Source organism: Triticum urartu, chromosome 5A (assembly GCF_056163025.1).
Source record: "Triticum urartu cultivar PI428250 chromosome 5A, HENAU_Tu73, whole genome shotgun sequence".
NCBI lineage: Eukaryota > Viridiplantae > Streptophyta > Magnoliopsida > Poales > Poaceae > Triticum > Triticum urartu.
This window is the reverse complement of record NC_141877.1, coordinates 134,242,182-134,255,641: the sequence shown is the minus strand read 5'-3', so window position 1 is coordinate 134,255,641 and position 13,460 is coordinate 134,242,182.

The window sequence follows — 13,460 nt, the reverse complement described above, 5'->3', positions numbered from 1 at the left end:
ACCCATCAGAGCGCACCCGGAAAAAGTCCATCCCATCATGGCCGGCCATCGCAGCTCCTCCTCTCGCTCCCGTAGCCCTAAGCCAAGTGATTGGAAGAAGTATTTCGTCCCCCATAGTCAATTAGTAGAGTTACAGACCCATGGGTTTCTCCCGCCAGCGTATATGGTCCCCGTTAGAGCTGGACTTGCCACTTACAACGGTGGAGAGCAAGAGGAGAGCTTTCCCAACCCATCCATGGGGGAGCGGGTATGCCTTGTCCCTTACCTACTAAGGGGGCTTGGATTTCCAATCCATCCGTTCCTCCACGGGCTCCTGGAGTTCTACGGCCTCCAGCTGCATAACTTTACTCCCGCCTCCATATTACACATCGCTGGTTACGTCGCCTTTTGCGAGCTGTTTTTGGGCTGTGAAGCTCATTTCGAGCTATGGAAGAGGCTATTCTGCCTCGTACCCCATACATAGGAGGGGTCACTATATCAAGTGGGCGGAGCTGAGATATGGCGCATCACCGGGACCGGATACCTGTCCGGTACTCCGAAGAAGACATCCGAAGACTGGCCTTCGGAGTGGTTTTATATGGAGGACGTCCCCCTTCCAGATCCTATTCAGATGGGCCTTCCTGAGTTCAATAATGCCCCTCTGAAGAAATGTCGCAGCTGGCACCCTCGGGACCCCAAGAGGAAGATGATAGAGAGATCCTTTACCTGATGGGCCGGATAAAGATGGTGGCCAAATTAGGATTGATAATAATCGAGGTTATGTCAATATGTATAATGCGGGGGGTGCAGCCACTTCAATATCGGGGACAACCCATGTGGTACTTCAATGGAGAAGACGATGCCACCCGTTGTGGTCGTAAGGGACCGGACTCCGCCGCTGTTCTATCGAAAATACTGTCCGATATATATAAGGGAGAGGAAGAGGAGTTCATCCACATCAAGCCACGGGATGGGTTCTCCATGTACAACCCCCCAAACTGGGTCAGCTACTTTCTACTCCAGACCTTCCTGTATTTTTTGTCATGAGTATTTACCTTGCTATTTCATAGCAGGAAGTGCGAAAAGCCGTAAGGGAGATCCACAGCCCGCCTCCATAACCAGAGGACCCTGACCGGGCCCTCGACCCTGGACTCGAAGAAGATCCGGACACATTTGTGGAGCTCATCGACAGGACGTCCTATCAGTTAAGCTGCAATGGTGCCTTGGTGACCATCATAGCCGATTATCCTGGACTGCTCACTCCGTCGCATGTAAGTAAAATCGAAGTCCCAACCTCCGAGAAGGATTCCCCTTTTTTATTTTCACACTTCACCTACCGCACACATATGGTGTCTTGTAGGGAAGGCCCTCGGGACGCCAATGTCGAACCCGTGGTGACTCACCAACAAGGAGCACTGTTGCCGGGTAGGCTTAAAAGGAAGGCGGTCAGGACTGAGACCCGTCACAAAGGTATGAAAAAGAACCCCACTCCGTGGTTGTCGTATTTTTAAAATACAATAACGTCCATGGTTCTTGACAGGAAAAGCGCTCGCCGGACCATATCCGGAGAGCCTGCTGGCCAAGCTTCCACCAGCCGGGCTCCAGAGCCGGACTTAGAGGCAGATGCTAACGTGGGGCCAACATCGGATGTTCCTCCTACAGAGGATGCGGATAGGCTGTCCACTACGCATTCCAAAGTGGAGAGCGCCATGAATCATAGGCATCGCCAGGCCGTACTCCGCGACGCTTGTTTCTCTCAAGAGGCGTTCGATGCCTTCAACTCAGGAGATGCGTATATCCGAGCTGCTCAAAATGGTCTTGCCCGAGCCACGGACCAGTATGTGAAGGATATACGGGTAAGAAAATCTAATAATTATGTATATCAGTAGCCCCTGAGACATGAAACAGTTGGCACAACTGATTTAAGGATCATTGTTTGCGTAGGTTCTTACGGAGAAGAATTCCCAATTGTCTCAAGAGCTGGAGGAGTGCAAAGCCCAGCTACGGGCCGCGGTTGCCGCAATGAAGGAGTCCAGAAAGGCCCCATCTGGTAACACTTGTTTCTATCTAAAAGAATGACAGGTACCAGTTAGTATTCGGCATGCATGCAAATCTAACAATAAATTCTGCAGATGATCCCGGAGTGAATCCGGAGGTCGTGCGAGGGGATGAACAACATGCTCAACGGCAGCTAAAGGCTGGCGAACGCGTGCTTACACAGGTCAGGCGGGAGAGAAACGATCTCCAAGATGCCAATACCCGGCTGGGCGTTGAACTGAACGATGTTCGGGCCCAGCTTGCTGACTCCATAAAGGAGAATAAGAGGCTTCGACACGGCATATTTAGTAAGTGCTTGAACGGACTTTTATGGAGTTCGGCAAAGAAACTGACTAACAGAGTTATATCTGTAGGTATGCTGACGGGTCGTCCCGCAGAGGAGATGCCGGGTCGGCGGGTGATCTTCTGCCAAAGCTCTCACAACTGCACGAACAAGTTCGGCAGGTGATGCAGGGCATTGCCCAAGCCTTGTGGCCATCCGCCTCCCTGCCTGGAGGCGTGGGGGAGCTTGTAGAGATGCTCAAGGGAGCGCGGCGGCGCTTATGATTATGGAAGATATCATCCTGCCGACAAGGTGCAAGGGAATCCTGGGCCATGGTGAAGACGCGATATACCAAGGTAGACCCGAACCACATGGCCGAGGTCGGACCTGTGGGGTCAGATGGGAAAGAGATTCCCGTCAGTTTGGTGTATGACCAGGTTAAATTAGCCGCAAAGTATTCCCAACAGGATTGTAGGCTAGACAATCTGTTGGATGGTATAGAAGAAGAATATGGTCAGTCTAAGTGACTGTGTACTTCAATTGACATATATTGTCTCTAGCCGGATTGTAAATCATTTGTCATGGCGGACCTTTTCGCTTCAACCTCCGGACCCGATAGTCCGGAGTGTATCCGAATACCTGCTCGGTTATGTAAAAACCGGGGTATGCGTGGAAACCAGGCGTAGGGGTCATAAGTGCTTGAACAGACAAGTACCCAACTAGCTATGTTATATTACATGGATAGTAAGAAACATCTTCCATGGATAATAGTTCCGTTAAGGGTTCCTTTCCCTGGGTACGCATGCATTAATGTGCATGTCCGAACTGCGAAAAGAGACGCAGGATATTGACATCTGGGGGCATGTATTACAATAAATAAAAGTCATCTTTTGTCCACCGACCGAATATTCCCTTAAGAACGCTAGCTTTCGGCTTCACCCAGTCTGAGGTACACATCCGGCTGACCCGGCAGTAACAATTGCAGAGGTGCTCCCCTTATGCCCTAGCCAAATTAACGGGAATGTAGGGCATAAACACAAGAGCCAGGCAACCCAGCTTGGCCAAAACTTAAGTCATATCGATGCATATAACGGCGAATAAAAGGTACATGTGCGGGGGCATAGAGACCGGAACATAGTTATATTAAGCTTCTGTACAGGAAGCCCCCAGGTATAATAACCACGCTTAGCGTGTCAAGATTGTGCAGTCAAGACACATTTTAACCTTTTAAGGCCGTGGAGAAAAAGGGAAGAAAGAAAGAAAAGATAGATAATGGATATTAAAAAAATGATAGAGGTAAGGGGACGAACACAGAGTCCGGTGCTAGGCGTAGAACCTTCGGAGTCTGGCTGCGTTCCATGGGTTTGGCTCGAGTCGATTTTCCGATGCATCCCGCAGACGTTATGCTCCACCGGTCAGAACTTTTTCCATGTTGAAGGGACCTTCCCATTTGGGCTTGAGCTTGTCCTTTTTCTTCTCCGGTAGGCATAGAACGAGTTCGCCAACGTTATAAGTTTTGGCCCATACTTCTCTGCTTTGATACCGTCGAGCCTGTTGCTGATAGAATGCAGAGTGGGCTTTTGCCACGTCACGCTCCTCCTCCAAGGCATCCAAACTGTCCTGTCGATCAAGCCCGGCTTCTTTCTATTCGTACATGCGCACTCGAGGTGAGTCATGAATAATGTCGCAGGGCAGGACCGCCTCTGCGCCGTACACCATAAAGAACGGTGTGTATCTGGTAGTGCAATTCGACATGGTCCGCAGCCCCCATAGTATGGAGTCAAGCTCCTCCACCCAGTGCGTTTCTGATTCCTTCAAGGATCGCACTAATCTGGGTTTAATGCTGCTCATGATAAGACCATTTGCTCGCTCGACTTGACTGTTAGTTTGCGGATGATAGACACAGGCGTAATCGAGCTTGATGCCCATTTTGCTGCACCAAGTTTTTACATCGTCGGCTGTAAAGTTCGAGCCGTTATCGGTGATGAAGTTTTGGGAGACACCGTAATGGTGTACAACCCCGGATATAAAGTCTATCATTGGTCCGGACTCGGCTGTTTTAACTGGTTTGGCCTCTATGCATTTGGTGAATTTATCCACCATAACCAAGATGTATTTTTTCTTATGGCTTCCCCCTTTAAGGGGTCCGACCATATCAAGCCCCCAGACCACAAAGGGCCAAGCATTGGGGATTGTTTGGAGAGTGGTAGGCGGCATATGGCTTTGGTTTGAAAAAAGCTGGCAACTGATGCAACATTGAACGAGGTCCTGTGCGTCCGCTCGGGTTGTCGGCCAGTAAAAACCTGTACGGAAGGCCTTGCTTACAAGGGCCCGAGCTGGGGCGTGGTGGCCGCTAAGTCCAGCATGAATTTCTGCCAAAAGTTGTCGTCCTTCCGCTTCGGAGATGCATCTTTGAAGTACTCCGGTGGCGCTTTTCTTATAAAGCTCTCCCTCGTGGACCTTGTAGGCTTTAGACCGCCGCACAATGCAAGATGCCTCGTTTGGGTCATCAGGGAGTTCTTGCCTAGTTAGATAAGCCAAGAAGGGTTCTGTCCACGGGGCGATGACGGCCATAATCACGTGGGCCGAAGGTGTTATTTCGGTGGCAGAGCCTCCGATTACGTCAGAGTGTTCGCGGTCTGGTGTTGTGGACGGATCCGGACTGCTACTGCCGGACTCCCTATCCCACACCACGGATGGCTTAAACAGCCTTTCCAAGAAGATATTAGGTGGGACAGGGTCGCGCTTAGCGCCGATGTGGGCGAGGATAGCCGCCGCTTGATTGTTTTCTCGGACCACATGGTGGAATTCGAGTCCTTCAAACCGAGCTGGCATTTTGAGGACGGCGTTGTAGTAAGCCGCCATTTTTGGGTCCTTGGTGTCAAAGTCCCCGTTTATTTGAGATATTGCGAGGTTTGAATCCCCCCGCACCTCAAGGCGTTGAATGCCCATGGAGACTGCCATCCGGAGACCATGCAAGAGGGCCTCATATTCTGCTGCATTGTTGGAGTCTGTGTATAATATTTGGAGTACATACTGGACTATATCTCTGGTGGGGGATGTCAGGACGACGCCTGCCCCCAGACCAGCCAGCATCTTAGAGCCGTCAAAGTGCATGATCCAATTGGAGTGCGCGCCGTACTCTTTAGTGAGTTCGGCTTCCGTCCATTCGGCGACGAAATCAGCGAGTACCCGCGACTTAATGGCTCGTCGTGGTTTATATGTTATGTCGAATGGGAGGAGCTCGATAGCCCATTTAGCAATCCGGCCCGAGGCATTGTAGTTATTTATTATGTCGTTGAGTGGTAGTTTGGAGGCCACCGTAACTGAACACTCTTGAAAGTAGTGTCGTAGTTTTCAGGATGCCATGAAGACCGTGTATGCTATCTTTTGGTAATGTGGGTACCGTGATTTGCATGGAGTGAGGATAGTGGATACGTATTATACCGACTTTTGAAGCGGGAACTTATGTCCGTCCGTCTCTCGTTCGACAAGGCATCCAAGACCCTCGTGAGGAGCCAAGCCTCGCGAGGCGGATGACACGAGACCTCCTCTGGAGTGGCCTAGTTAGGCAGGCTCATGAGGGGCGGAGATATCATGGCGAGGCAAACCTCATGAGGCTATCGTGACGTGAGCCATGACGATCGACACCAGGCGGGCGCCAGCGCGCGCAACGTCCTTGTTTCCTCTTTGGTGCTAAGGAGGCCAGCGCAGGCAAGGAGTACCGAGGCGTCAGGCAAAGGTTGCCATATCGGTGCAACAAGACCAAGACCAGAAGGACGACAAGACGGAGGTCATCAAGGAGCCCAAGACGGCGTCACCACCAGAGCCTTTCGCAGGCAGAGACCACCTTTGTCAGGATAGCTTGTACTAGCTGTCCCCCTTCAAATTTACCCGCCGTTGTTGGCTCCCTTCTCGCTCAATATTTGGGAAGAGGACCAGGGCCTATATAAGTAGAGCTAGCCACCACCACGAAAGGGGGAGACGGACAAGAGTGGACGGATCATCAAGATCATCCCCAACCACACAAGTGCACCAAGCACGAGAACACCTCAACCTCAGGAGGCTGTTCTTCCCCTTGTATTGTTCATCATTATCCCTAGAGGCAATCCACCACCACCACCACCACACTGGAGTAGGGTATTACACCACAACAGTAGCCCGAACCAGTATAAATCTTGTGTCTTTCTGTGTTGCGAGTTCGTTGAGTTCGTCCGCGAGATCTTAGCGAGCTAGGGCGTAGATCAGTGGGAGGAAAAGACTTCGCGCGCACCCCAGTGTTCGAACCTTAAGGGTTTGTCGGAACCCCACATCCGACATTTGGCGCGCCAGGTAGGGGTGCGCCGGAGCTTCTTCTTCACCTATTGACTTGCAGACGCTCCGCGGCCGTGATGTCCGACGACCCAAGAGATGAATCCGACCGCTGGGCAGCCTGGCCAGCCCGGTCGGCGCCGCCCGCCTATGAGGACCTCAACCCCGCCCTCCAGGTGGCACGAGCATCGTCCAATCCTGCGGGGCGCAGGCGATGCGACCAGGCATCGTCTACCCTCACTCCACGACAGGTGCGAGCCGCTTCTAGAGCAGCAAGCCACGCCGCGGCGACGGCGTCACACTCACGGCGGGAACAGGCAAACACGCGGGCATCACTCACCGTGGCAAGGGAGCTGCTGCGGTGCCGGCTGATCGAAAGCGGCCGGGACGCGCTGCTGGAACGCGTTGCTGAGCTACTGGACGCGGCGGCCTCGGGAGCCCCACCCTTCTGCCATCAGATCCCTCCTCAGGCCGCTGCGGGGATTCACGGCAGACCACACCGCCACCACGCGACGTCAGGTGCGCCAGGGGGCTTCATCAACACCAGCATGGCCAGCGGCACCGGGGGCTCTGCCGCCCCCATACCACCCGCAACAAGCATGAGCACAAGCGTCGCCTTCCATGGACCAAGTGGGACGCCACGCTATCACCCCCAGGATGTCACGCTGGGCCGGGCGACATGGAGTGTGGGGCATCATGGTGAGGTGTTCGGGGTAACAGCCCCGGAAGCCTACGTGCCCCGCATGACGGACCAGGAGTACACACCGGAGGATGACCCCGGCTCGTTCTTGGAGAAGATTGGGGAGAAGGGACGTTAGGAGTCGAAGCCTTCCAGGAGCTGCTGGGGAACCACCACAACCGCGTGTGCGACGACCACTACAGGGTACCCCTAATCCCTCAGGATCAAGCTTACGCTAACCATGAGTCGCAGGAGGAACATATCGCCGCAACGGCCGGCGGCCCCAGCTTGACGGTCTCCCTGATGACGGGAGGATCGCGCTGGGGGCAGCAGGAGAGGGGTCGGGAGCCAGGCCCCTCCCCAAGGCGCGCGAAGCCAGGGGACACCCGGAGGTAGGCCCTCTGCCGGGGAGGCTTCGATGACCCTTCCCCCGGCAGAGGACCTGTGGTCGCCGAGGGAACCGCTGGCGTCCCCTTTCCCTCTTTTATGTCGTCCTGGTGACCAGTCGGCACAAAGGAGGTCAAGGGTGGCGCAAGGCGGGCCCCTCATCTAGCGATATGAAGCAAGGCCGGTTCCTGTGAAGAAGGCCCAGTGCCTGTGAAGCTCGCCGCCCGTGACACTCTCATGTAATAATGAGTTGGGGCTGTACATGCCCCGGAGTCTCAGGAGTGTCGGCCCCAGGCCCTGGGGCTCCCTCCCATGCCTAGTGGCAGCACTTAGCTCCGCGCTGGTGAGAAGAATTGAAGACCGGAAGACTAGACTAGGTGCCGGACGCAGCCTTTTGCTTTGGATCTCTCTCTTTCTATGGTTTTGCTTTCTGGATCTGGATTTAAGTTGAAGCCGATTTTTATCGATGCGCGCGGGGGTGCCTTTTCTCGTTTGAGCCATTTCTTGCCTTCTGGATCTCGTTGGTTTGGGACTCATGTCCATCGCCTTTCCCTCGCAAGCTCCTCTCGAGCTAGACCACGCGAAGCGCATGCTCGTCAAGCATGCGCCAGCACTGCGGCTGGTGCTCACCTCTTGTGGGCCCCCCTTAGACGGGGCGATAAGCTCCGCAGGATTCTCAGAAACTCGTCGTTGCACGGCCCAGCCCGAAGCTGGCGCTGACTAAGGTAAACCATGCTGGAAAACTCGCCCCGGCTCCACGAGTTCACGAGGACACATACCCACATCGCATAGGAAAGCAAAAACTACAATTTGCTTACATTAGGGGCTCCCCCTCTCAAAATGCTCTTACAAGTCTTCCAAGGGCCACGCCCGAGTTTTCCGTGCAGGATGAAACGACAGGAGAACATGGGATCAGCCAGAAATATCACTCGCTACATCACCCACGGACTCGTCGCTCGCGTCGTCATCGTCTTCGTCGGTATCGTCGCCGCCGTCAGCGACGCCCCCATCGCCGTCATCGACCATGTCGCCTTCGTCTGCGATGACCACCACCGCGTCATCCTCTGAGGTGAAGGCCTTGACCAATGCGTCCACATTTTCCTCTACCCAACGTGCCAGGTCGCCCCGGGCGGCCGTGGGTACGGGGGCAATGGCGGCGTCGAAGTAGAAGTTGGGGTTGGCATTCAGAAGGTGGCTGAAGACACGGGAGAAAGCACGCTCAAGCAGGCCACGACCCCTTTCCTCCACAAGCTGGCGAGCTCTGGCAGATCGAGCCTCCAGGCGCGTCACCACCTCGGTAAAGAAGGTCAGGTGGCTGGCATAGTCATTCGAGTGAGGAGCTGGAGCATTCTCGTCGCAGATGTAACCCAGGGCGGTGTTGGCCCTGTTCCGGAGGTCTTGAAGCATAGGAGCATGCTCGCGCTCCAGAGTCCGGCGCTGGAGCACTTCCTCCCTATTTCGCCGTGCGACGGCCTCGGCATCATCAACTTGGTTCCGGAGAGAAAGCAGCTCGGCGCGGGCGGAGGCCAAGTCTGCCTGTGCCGTAACCAGGGAGGCGGCCGTGGCCTCCGCGCGCCTCTCGACCTCATCCAACCTGAGCCTGAGGGCGGCGGCCTTGCCAGCATCCTCCACACCCGCGAGCTTCAGCTTCAAGTCGTACCTGCCCTCTAGATCTGCGTGAATCTCAGCCACCCGACGATTGATCTCCTCCCCGACTCCGGCCTCGCAGGCCCTGACGGCATCTTCTGCTTGAGCAACTTGATGCTTCCTTGTCTCCAGTTGCTCGAGCTCGAGGCTGTGCTCCACGGCTTCCAGGGCCAGAGCCTCCTCGCGCTTCCGGACCTCCTCTTCCTCCGCGGGCATCCCCTCAGCGATGCAAGAGCGGCCCCGCGCGCCTCCACTTGCCGCTCAAGGGACGCGCTCCAGGCCTGGAGCCCCCGCGCACGCTCCTCCGCAGCATCACGACGGCAGTCAGCCTCGCGAGCCTCTTCCAAGGCTCGCGAGCGGGCTTCATGGGCGATCTTGAGGGACGCCTTGGCCTTCGCATTCTCGAGGTCGTGTTGATAGCGACCGAGGTTGATGGACACCCTCAGCTTGCGCCGCTCCTCCACCAGCCGGAGACCTTCAGCCTCAAGACGCGAGTCGACACCAGCGAGCTCTTCGCCGAGGCGGCTCATCGCGCCCATCGCCTCCTAGAAGAGATCATGGAGAACTACGCTCCGCCCGCGCTCGAGCTCGAACGCTCGACCCGCCTCGTCCTCCACCTCGGGGGCTGCGGGCGGAGCGCCAAGTGGCGCGCTACCTCTCGACAAGGGGCTGGGGGGCTGACACCGCGCCTGACGCCAGCCCGTCCTCACGAGGAGCCCAAGCTGATCGGGGCTCATCGCTTGAAGAGGAACCGAAGATCGAAGTCAACCAGCAGCTGTTCATGAGCAAAGGAGGAGTCTTGGGCATGCTAGCCCAGCTCCACGCCAGACCGTGGAGGAGGGGCGGCCAAACTGCGGACTCAGCGCGCCATGAAGGCGGGGACTCTCCCCCGACCGACCCCGCTCTAGGGGCGGCGGGCAGTCCAGGAACGCTCAAGGCCGATGGGGGAGTCGATGAAGGAGGAGGCCGCCTCTCGGAAGACGCAACAACTTTAACAGAGGGAGCCCTGAAGGACAGACGTCAGGACAAGAAGACCAGACGCAAGAAGCCACGGGAATAAGATGCTTACGCGTCAATGGTGATGTACTTTTGCCGCTTCAACGACCCGAAGATATTGTTGCCGCTGGGGGATCCCTTCCTCTTGCGAAGCTCCTCGAAGTCCACACAAAGACGACCGAAGCGCTGGACATGACGGCCGGTGCGCGACGGAGCCGAATAAGAACTGAGAGGGATGGCTTCAGGGGAGCCCGGTCGTGGCGAACAGCCCAGCGCCCTCTTGCTGCAACCTCCTAAGGCTCATAGATCCTCAGCCTCGGGAGCCGCATGCCGCGGCTCTTCAGCAACCGACGCCTCAGGAGGGGGGTCGCAGACCCCCGAGGACGACGCCCCCGGATCACCACTCGGCATGTGCTCCTCAGCACTCGAGCCGCCGGCCCCCGTCGGAGCTCGCTCTCCTGCATCTTCACCTGGGGCGAGCTCGGCACTGACGGCGAGGAAGGGAACCACGACGACGGGGTTCTCGCGGGGCCCCACCAAGCTGATTGGGCGCAGCCCCCACTCATCATAGGAAGGCATGCTCGCAGCAAATGTGGCTTTGTTCTCACAATGGTACAACAAGCAGCTGTTCTTGGGCATCTCATCCGACAGAGGGACACTCGATAGGACCGTGAGCACTGTTTGCCGTGCCGCAAGAGGAAGCCCCTTATCCTAAAACCTCATGTTGTCCTAGCTGCGGAGCAAGTCCTACATCGGGCAGGAGTGGCGCTGAAGTGGAGCGACTCGGCGCCTGACGAACTCCTTCACCACCATGGGTGCAGTCATGTCGAGGTCTTTCAACCACCTCAGCCTGGCCTAGACAGGGGCAAGGCGGGGGCTCATGAGCTTATGATGGCCCCAACCGGAGTTTGGAACAACGGGCCCCACCAGAACTTGGAGCAGAGGGTTGAGCACGCCGGCGTCAACAAACACCCATCGAATACGAAACTCGCTCGTGGATGAAGGAAGCTCGAAGTTGATCCCTGCGCCCGCCGTCGCGGCCACGGCCTGGAAGCTCACACACCCCGAGCTCTGCCGGGGATCGGTGAGATGCAATGATAAGAAGTGGCAGAGGAGTGCCACGGAAGGAGCGATGCCCACCATGGCCTCGCATAAGAAGGTGAAGACGGCAAGAAGGGTCACATATTGAGGGTCGAGATGGAGCTTGCGGATCTGATAATGCTCGAGCACCGCGTTGAAGAAGGCGGAGAAGGGAGGAATCAGGCCAACCTAGAGGGACTCTATGAAGATTGGAACCTCGGTGACTGCCCGAGCCATGCGAGCGCGAGACGTAGGCCAAGCCACAGTCTCTCCCCACTTGTTGAAACTGGAGGCAAGCATTGGGCGCACCTTGTCCATGGCCTCGTCGTTGAGCACCCGAGGCCGGCCGAGCGCCGGCTCGAAGGATGGAGGCGCAGTTGGCGGAGACAGAGGTTTCTTCCCCTTTTCGGCTTGTTTCGGTGTCATGGCGGTGAAGCAGGCGGAGCGCAAGTCAGATTGGGAGGGCAGAGCAGGGCCTCGAGGAAGCAGGGAGATTGGAAGAGCCACGCATGGCGAAGGAAGAATAACTGTGTAAGAGGCAGGGGCCGCATAGCCAAGCGGATTCAAAGGCGGCATGGGGAAGCGGAGACGCTCACGTCCAATCAACCGCCACACGTCAACTGAGGCCGCAGGCTTTTGGGGGCCCGCGGTGCTCCATAATTGACCCTTGGCTTCGTCGCGAAGCCAAGCCCGAGCGCACCTTGGGCCCGGGGGTTACTGTCGGCGTTCTAGGAAAGGGGGTCCCCAGACTTGCCTGTCTGTGGCCCGCGGCGTGGCTAAGCCAGCAGGCCGTACGGCTCATCTTCATCAACAAGGCATCCAAGACCCTCGCAAGGAGCCAAGCCTCGCGAGGCGGACGACACGAGACCTCCTCTGGAGTGGCCTAGTCGGCAGGCTCACGCGGGGCGGAGATATCAAGGCGAGGAAAACCTCATGAGGCTCTCATGACGTGAGCCATGACGATCGACACCAGGCGGGCGCCAGCGCGCGCAGCGTCCTTGTTTCCTCTTTGGTGCTAAGGAGGCTAGTGCAGGCGAGGAGTACCAAGGCCTCAGGAAAAGGTTGCCATATCGGTGCAACAAGACCAAGACTAGAAGGACGGCAAGACGGAGGCCATCATGGAGCCCAAGACGGGTTCACAACCAGAGCCTTTCACAGGCGGAGACCACCTTTGTCAGGATAGCTTGTACTAGCTTTCCCCCTTCAAATTTGCCCACCGTTGTTGGCTCCCTTCCCGCTCAATATTTGGGAAGAGGACCAGGGCCTATATAAGTAGAGCTAGCCACCACCACGAAAGGGGGAGACAGACAAGAGTGGACGGATCATCAAGATCATCCCCAACCACACAAGTGCACCAAGCATGAGAACACCTCAACCTCAGGAAGCTGTTCTTCCCCTTGTATTGTTCATCATCAGCCCTAGAGGCAATCCACCACCACCACACTGGAGTAGGGTATTACACCACAACGGTGGCCCGAACCAGTATAAATCTTGTGTATTTCTGTGTTGCGAGTTCGTTGAGTTCGTCCGCGAGATCTTAGCGAGATAGGGCATAGATCGGTGGGAGGAAAAGACTTCGCGCGCACCCCAGTGTTCGAACCTTAAGGGTTTGCCAGAACCCAACATCCGACAGTATAGATAGCCCGTGTTGCTTGCAACCGGGGACGTCCAAACATCACTATGCAATAACAGAAACAAAAAAGTGGAAATAGTTGTAGATGCGCTAAAGGGAAGACGAACGTGCTTGCCGAGACGACAAGCCTCACAAGTGTGGTTCTCAACCTTATTACATGAGAAAGAAAAACTCTGAAGAATCTGACGCAAAACTGTGGAGTTGGGATGACCAAGACGAGCATGCCAAAGATCGACGCTGGCGGCGAGGGTGGCTAGACGGGTGGCGGTGGTGGCGGAGGGGTGCACCGGGTAGAGCTCGTCGGGGCTATCACATCGGCGGAGTACCATCCGGGTATGGGCGTCCTTCACAGAAAAGCCAACATCGTCAAATTCGACAGTAATAGGATTCTCACGAGCAAGGCGACGAACAGACACAAGGTTCGTGAC